Below are 7,500 nucleotides of genomic sequence, written 5' to 3'. Positions count from 1 at the left end.
TAGTTGATAAATTGTCAATGAATTAAATGTGTGGTCACTAAAATTGTATTAGTTTCTATTAGTGAGCTTTACAATCCAATTCATAAAGGACAAGAAACTGTTGAGTCTTGTGCAATGTCGAAACACCGAGTAGAATAAACAGACATTTTTCTTTCGGTCTTTTTTTATTCAATTTTGGTCAAAATGAGAAAGAGAAGAGGAGGGGAGGGGAGGGGAGAAAGAAAGAAAAAAAGAAAGAAAGAAAGAGAGAGAGAAAGAAAGAAAGAAAGAAAGAAAGAAAGAAAGAAAGAAAGAACGCTCCTAATCCCCAGAACACACAGTGGCCTTTCATAGCTGCAGCAAGAGAGACCCCTTGTATTTGTCCATTCCTATCATGGACAAGGTTTCAGGCTCGGGTCTAAGCGGAAAAAAGATTAGATGAAACCAGAGTGTTTTAAACCGCTTTGGAGGCCCTGGATTAGCTCGGCTGACGGCTGCGCCGACCCGTTCTCTCCAGTGCTCCAAAAACGAGACAGAACACTATACAAGTTCACAGGTGCTGAGTAGGAGCAAGTTTTAAAGACAATACTTCATTGACTACATCATGTCTGGAAAAATCTTCATCAAAACCATATTGGCCGATCATACGGCGGTTGTCAGTAGCAATAATAATAATAATAATAATAATAATAATAATAATAATAATAATAATAATGAGTTCTTAGCACTGATAGAAGGAAACTTTCAAAATGTCTGTTCATTACAACCAAATGAAAATCATCAGAAAACAACAGATTTCCATTTTAAAAGCCTAGAATTATGATTGTTAGAATAAGCAAATAAAACGTAAAACTGACAAAACACAAACACAAACAGTGACCTTTCTGAGATGATTTAAAAAAAGAATATTTTAAAAAGGCTGTGTGGGTTGTTTTACAAATGTAGAAATATGAGGTTAGCTTAAAGTCATGTTTGTAGCATTATGTGGGCTTTCTGTCAGCCACCAGCATATGCGATAAACACAAAAACAAAAATACCACAGATTACAAACTCTTCTCAGCTAAAAAGGGACAATGATAACGTTAACAGGTTCCCGATTGTAGTAACGTTACTTTAAAAAACGTCTGCAGAATGTTCTGCTAACTTTAAGGATTTTACAGGTTCTATATTGGAAATGATGTTGCAGTTAAGATACTGATAAGACAATCCACAAGTTCTGGTCCTGTCTTGGACTTGTGTATGTAAATGTCCTATACTAGTGTAAACGTTCATGGGTATGCTACAAAAGAACATTCTAATAATATTAACTCATTTAGCAAACTAGGCTGCTTGCTATGCAAGTCAGTATCCATGAACTCAGTCTCAAACCATATGCTTTCTTGTACGTTGCTTGTTAGCTACCATTTGGAATACTCTTGTCATCAGCTTTATTAGGATGAAGTCATCTGGTCTCTCAGATGTGTGATGGGATATTATCTTCAGCCTGGGCCAATTAAAGCAAATGGACGAGGCAAGAGCATGACCCCATCGAGGGGGACGTGAAAACCCGGGCTGGTCAGATGCCATGGGCCGCGTCGGCATGAATTATTGGTGCCGTCTCCGTTTACGCTCTCCCTGGGTCCAAGGAGGGGGCCAGTATATTGTTTGTCTAGATGAAAGTGGAGGAAAGAAATCCCTAGATACACTGTCTCATGCCATTTCTCTCTCATGTACACAGTGGGAGAACATTAGCTCAGATTACAGGTCTGTGTCGTCCGCTTCGACCTCTGGAAATGCGCTAGAGTGAAATTACTCAGGCTAGAAAAACGTGTTAGTGAGACCTGCGAGATTTCCACCAGTCTGTGCCGTATATCAGTGCACAGAAGTGCTAAGGAAGCATGGCTGAATCCCTGTGATTGCAATTTCATGGATAAACATCTGTCCTCAGCCACATTAGAGCTGTGCTGTCATCACGAGCGTGTTGGAGGGAAATGTCTGCATCAAAGCATGAGGAAATCCAGGAACTCCAACATCCTGCCAGATCTCACGCGAAAACTATAAGCGAGAGGGTTCCTTTTGGATTTGATATGGTTGAAGTTGCAATTAATGCTATTAGCGCTTACTTCACCTCTTAAAACTGACATTATTGTTGTAGATAGTGGACTTTCTCATGAATTTGACACTAAAACCACCACTTTCCCTTAGCTGAAATAGCCAGAGCTAAGTGTTGAGGGCTCTGGGTTACATATCAAAAGGCTGTAAGGTCAAATTGTAGTATCTGTACAAGGCCCTTAACCCTCACCTGTTCAACTCAAAGGAAAATAATTATAAAAATAAATCAACCAATCAGACATTTGGCACTTTTGGTGTCCATCATTACTTCTTCAGCTTCAAGAAAAAACATAGTAACATTATAGCCTGCTTTAGCGCTATATGAAATTCAAATTAGGAGAGTATTATCATTCAATAATTCTGCCTTCATTTACAACGGAGCAATTGAGGATTACGGGTCTTACTCAGTGACCCAGCAGGGGCAGATTTATGGACCTGGGATTCGAACTCACATCCCCACATTTACCACATCCCCATAAAAAGTCCGGAGTCTAATTCTTGAGGAACGTGACAGAAAACTATCAGCTAAAGAAAAAGTTTGGATGATATTTTGTCCATGTTTTAAGATACCGATGGGTCGTAAACGGTCAAAAACCGAACCACACGACTGTTTGAGATACTCCACAAAGTCGCAGTGTTTTGTGGTAGCATGCATAGCTTTCTCTCTTTTTACACTGTTACAGAATCGATTACATTTTTCCTTCAACCCTGTTCCATCATGTGCTCCATGAACACATGGTGTGGAGGTGAAGGCAGGACTGGAAGAACCAGCATGTCCTGCACAGAGCTCTGACTCTGACAACATCAGTGTCTGATCTCACTAATGCTCTTGTAGAACATGTGAATGATCTCAATCCCCACCACCACGATCCAACACCTAGCTGAAAGCCTTCCACGACGAGAAGAACGAAGCTCTTTATAACAGCAAAGATTAGAAAAGGTCTAGAACGAGATGTTCAACAAGCACGTATTGTGATGCACAAATTTTGACGGTAAAGTGGAAATCAGAGGCTGTTTTAATTATATAATTTTTTACACACGTCACATTTGTGTTAAAAAAACGTTAGCAAAAAAACGTTCCCTCAGATTCTAACACTCAGAAGGAGGAAATTAGTATTTTGTTTGTTTGGAGTTGCAGACCACACATTATTTACAACATTTTTGTCACGCTTAACAGTGCTTTCAAAACTGTGTTAGAAAAACATCATCTTGTCAATCTGTTTCGGATTTATTTTCCTGGTGTTGTTCTTATTCCACTGAGCAAAACCATCTGAGAGAGTTGGCAAGATGGCAACCGAGTGGGCAGAATTTACTAGAAAGCTTTTGGCTCCATCACAAAACCATAGCTGCAGTCTTTAGACACCAAACTTGTCTTATCTTAAGACTGGAGTGCCAAGCAAAACCTTTTATTTTTGTGGGAGTAAGGATTGTACCCAAGCATTCCAGGTAAAACCCGACAAGAAGATGCTCACAATCTCCTGAGTGTGTTGTCTTTGGGAGCCCCTCTCGGCTTTGTGTTGATAGACACCGTGTGTGTGTGAGATGTTTTCAAAAAAAAGTGTGGATGGAGTGCAAGAGATGGAGCTGGAGAATCAGTGGGAAGAGAAGTGATTAATTCGGTATCTTTCCAGTCAAGGTCTCAAGCAGCGCTATTACACACATCACAAACACACTTATCTCAAGAGTTTCTGCCTCCCGTCTGCCTTCACAGACCTTCACTGCTGAAAAAGGAAGCTGTTTATACACAACACCATTCATCAGACCTTCACTCCCTGTCCGGCATCGCTGACAGAGCGGAACGCTTTATCGCTTTTACCGCTTCATCATGCTGGAAAAAAATTCAAGAACCGAATCAGGAAAAAAAAAAATAGGAACTCAAACAAGTGTTAGTGAAGAACATCACCGTAGATGATGTGATGTGTTGTTGCAAGATGTTTTTTATACTAATCAGAAGTATGTGTGCTGGTGAGTCTTATTAAGGTCAGATTGGTGATGTAACAAGATTACATTATCAGATCTATGAACTATGAACTAAGAATTATGATGGAAACCTTCTCACGTTCTCTTGGAATGTTTGAGAAGTTCCACCAGGTTCTGTGGTCTGATTTAACTAATAAGCTAATTAGCATTTTCGAGTTGAGGTTGGTTTGTTAGAGACGGTCGGAGAAGCAGCGGAAGCTGATCTATGCTTAAAGCCGCAAATCAAAGTCGTCATATTCTAAACTCTAATAATGCTTACAGAGGCCACGCCTCCTTCTCTTAGACTGGTGGGTATATAGGCCACACCCACATATATTAAGTGACGTGACATACGGCTAAGTACGGTGACCCATACTCAGAATTCGTTCTCTGCATTTAACCCATCCAAAGTGCACACACACACCATGAACACACACTCGGAGCAGTGGGCAGCCATTTATGCTGCGGCGCCTTGGGGAGCAGCTGGGGGGGTTCGGTGCCTTGCTCAAGGGCACCTCAGTCGTGGTATTGCCGGCCCGAGACTCGAACCCACAACCTTAGGGCTAGGAGTCAAACTCTCTAACCATTAGGCCACGACTTCCCCCCATTAAGCCACTAAGGTGCAGAAGCCACACCTCCTTGATTGAAAATCTCTCATTACCAAAGGAAAACCATTTAAATTAAAAAAATTGATGATAAAGTCTGATATCACTTGACCAGTTCTTTTCTGAAACAAGGGCCATTTTCAGCCACCTCTAAACACACACACACACGTTCACGTTTTGTCTGGAGAGGCCCCAGGTTCACTAACAAACAATCCACAATCTGTAAAAACACAAGTGACTTGAGACAACAACAAAAAAAAAAGAGATCATTTCTCTCCTGCAACTGAAGAAACCCAGAATAAATAAACAGCCTGTGGTTTGCATTCGTCCTCAGAGAAACAGCACCATGTGCCCACAGGCATCCCAGAATGCAATGTGTCAATATCCCACATCAACCTCATCAGGAAGTCAGTCAACATGGGAGAGAGAGGGAGGGAGAGAGAGAGAGAGAGAGAGAGAGAGAGAGAGAGAGAGAGAGAGAGAGAGAGAGAGATCCATTATCTCCTGCATTAACACATTTCTTTTCCTTTAAACATTTAATCATGGATACATAAATATTAAGAAAAATCGAAACCGCATTCATGCAGTGTCGACTTCTTTCTTGTAGAATTTTGAATTCGGACGCTGACCCTTGACGTTTTAGTTTAAATTTTTATGACATTCATTCATCTTCTACCGCTTATCCGAACTACCTCGGGTCACAGGGAGCCTGTGCCTATCTCAGGCGTCATCGGGCATCAAGGCAGGATACACCCTGGACGGAGTGCCAACCCATCACAGGGCACACACACACACACACACTCTCATTCACTCATCTTTATGACATACACTTTTGTTTAATTCATTTTGAATGAGAATGTGTGTATGTTTTCCCTTATTCTTGGGTGCATTGTGTCTGAACGCTTCTTCTGTAGTTTCCTACAGTGCGTTGATTTCCCACAGTTTTAGTTCGATACTAAAGGGTTCCTTAAAGGTTACCTGGATTGTTGAGGTTCTTCTCTTGATCAAGTCATTGTACACAAGACCCCCTACGATGTAGTGTTCTACAAATACAGAGCTAGAAGGTTCTGAGACAATATAATAACTCTGAGATTGAATTGAGATGGTGTCAGGATTCAGCTGAAAGGAGGCTTAATGCTGCGTTTAATAAAAGCTCCTAACTTTATTAACTCCAGCTAGAAGCAGAATAAAAAAACTTTGGACGTTTCCACATTTCTGTTGGTTGAAAAATATTTAAAAAGTTATTCAGAATTCTTGTTTATGTTGTACACAATGAAACAAGACAGAGAGCAGATGAATTGTGGGTAAGAAAATGTAGATCTTTGCTCAAATGTTTACAGGCTGAAGTGTGTTACTACTGGTGTACGCCGGGTTGTGTAAGAAGCCACACACACACACACACACACACTCAGCAAGGTGGACTGTCAGGCCACAATGGTGATGGATTAAAGATCGCAGCGTGGCCCGCGTGCAGCCTGACATGTTGACATGTTCTGCTAAGTGCATTTCAAGGCGGATTAAGACACATTGGTTCCATTTCGGAGAGCGGACGAGACGCTAAAAGCTCTGCGTTCAGGAGGGAAAGTTTTAAGAGAGACGCGATGCATGAGAGTCCCGTCCCTAAGCAAACAAACACGGAGGAATCCGCTCCATTGTCGACGTGGGCTTGAGTGACAGGACGCTGGAGGGTCAATGAGGTAACAGAGAGGGGAGCTGACCTCCTCCACACACACACACAAAAAGATTACAGTATCAGACACACACACACACTGACACACACATCCACACAAATAAAAAACACACAGATATACACACACACACCTTCCGCTGAGCTCAGATTGACAGTCGGACCCCCGTGAAGCTCTGACCTCACACACTCAGAGGGGGCGAAAGAAAAGACACACACTGCATGATTAATGAAACAGAGACGCTGTACACGCTCATCATTTATTACTTTACACATGAATTATACAGTTCCAAAGCTTTAGATAAGATTAACCTGCACTATTTACACACACACGCAGAGCGGGGACGCCGGAGCACATCAGACCTGCCTTCTCCTCTTAGGGCTTTTAGTGCAGGTCCTCATTAACCGACCCCCTGAGCAGCTCAACCCTGACCCCTCAGAGTGTGTGTGTGTGTGTGTGTGTGTGTGTGTGTGTGTGTGTGTGTGTGGACGTGAACTGTCAGCCTGGAGATTGTTTGTGTGTCAGAATGAAATGCTTAACCCATTTTTTCACCGTGTTTATCCACAGAGTTTCTGAGTGCAAAAGTTTGAGTCCCACCAGGAAATAAAAAGTAATTAAATAAATAACAAGTCAGGACCAGACATCAGTATACTCTAATATCTTGCATTGGTCACATGATCTCACCAGGCATTAGATCCTTAAAATTTCCTTTTCAATTTATTTGCCTGCTCCTGGAGTCACACTGGACATTTTTTCTTTTAGAGACGTAGATCAAACATCTACGTCGTCCTTCACACAGAAAAACTGAGGGGCAAAAATATTTACACTGAGATCTACTCTCTATTAAGCTAGCTTGTGCGACTAGCTAACTAGCACTGTTAGTCAGTTAGTCAGTAAGCTGGTCTGATTTATCGAATGCTAATTGTGTTTAACTGCAATATAGTGGACAAGGCGATGTGATGCGTAAAAGTTAGCATCTTAATTTTCCGTTATATGATGAACAGATAAAAAAAAAAACAACGACCAATGAGATGAGAGCTTTCAAAGCAACCTAGAAGTTTATGAACTACAATCGCGGTAATGTTGTGAACCGGGATATGATGGTAATTAAAACAATGTGTGTGTGTGTGTGTGTGTGTGTGTGTGTGTGTGTGTGTGAGAGAGAGAGAGAGAGATAG

At 41.5% G+C, this 7,500-nt stretch overlaps 1 protein-coding gene across 1 annotated transcript in view; it reads right to left on the bottom strand.

Annotated features, from left to right (window-relative positions):
* Positions 1-6,547: 6,547 nt before the first annotated feature.
* Positions 6,548-7,500, bottom strand: part of txnrd2.2 (thioredoxin reductase 2, tandem duplicate 2) — a 23,350-nt gene continuing 22,397 nt past the window's right edge. Inside the window, exon 17 of the mRNA XM_060882995.1 lies at positions 6,548-7,500. This exon is cut by the window's right edge and continues 1,609 nt beyond it. The gene's annotated coding sequence lies outside the window, so the exon portion shown is untranslated.

This window comes from Tachysurus vachellii, chromosome 12, assembly GCF_030014155.1.
Source record: "Tachysurus vachellii isolate PV-2020 chromosome 12, HZAU_Pvac_v1, whole genome shotgun sequence".
NCBI lineage: Eukaryota > Metazoa > Chordata > Actinopteri > Siluriformes > Bagridae > Tachysurus > Tachysurus vachellii.
The sequence above is the reverse complement of the archived record's forward strand: the minus strand, read 5'-3'. Positions and strand labels throughout refer to the sequence as shown.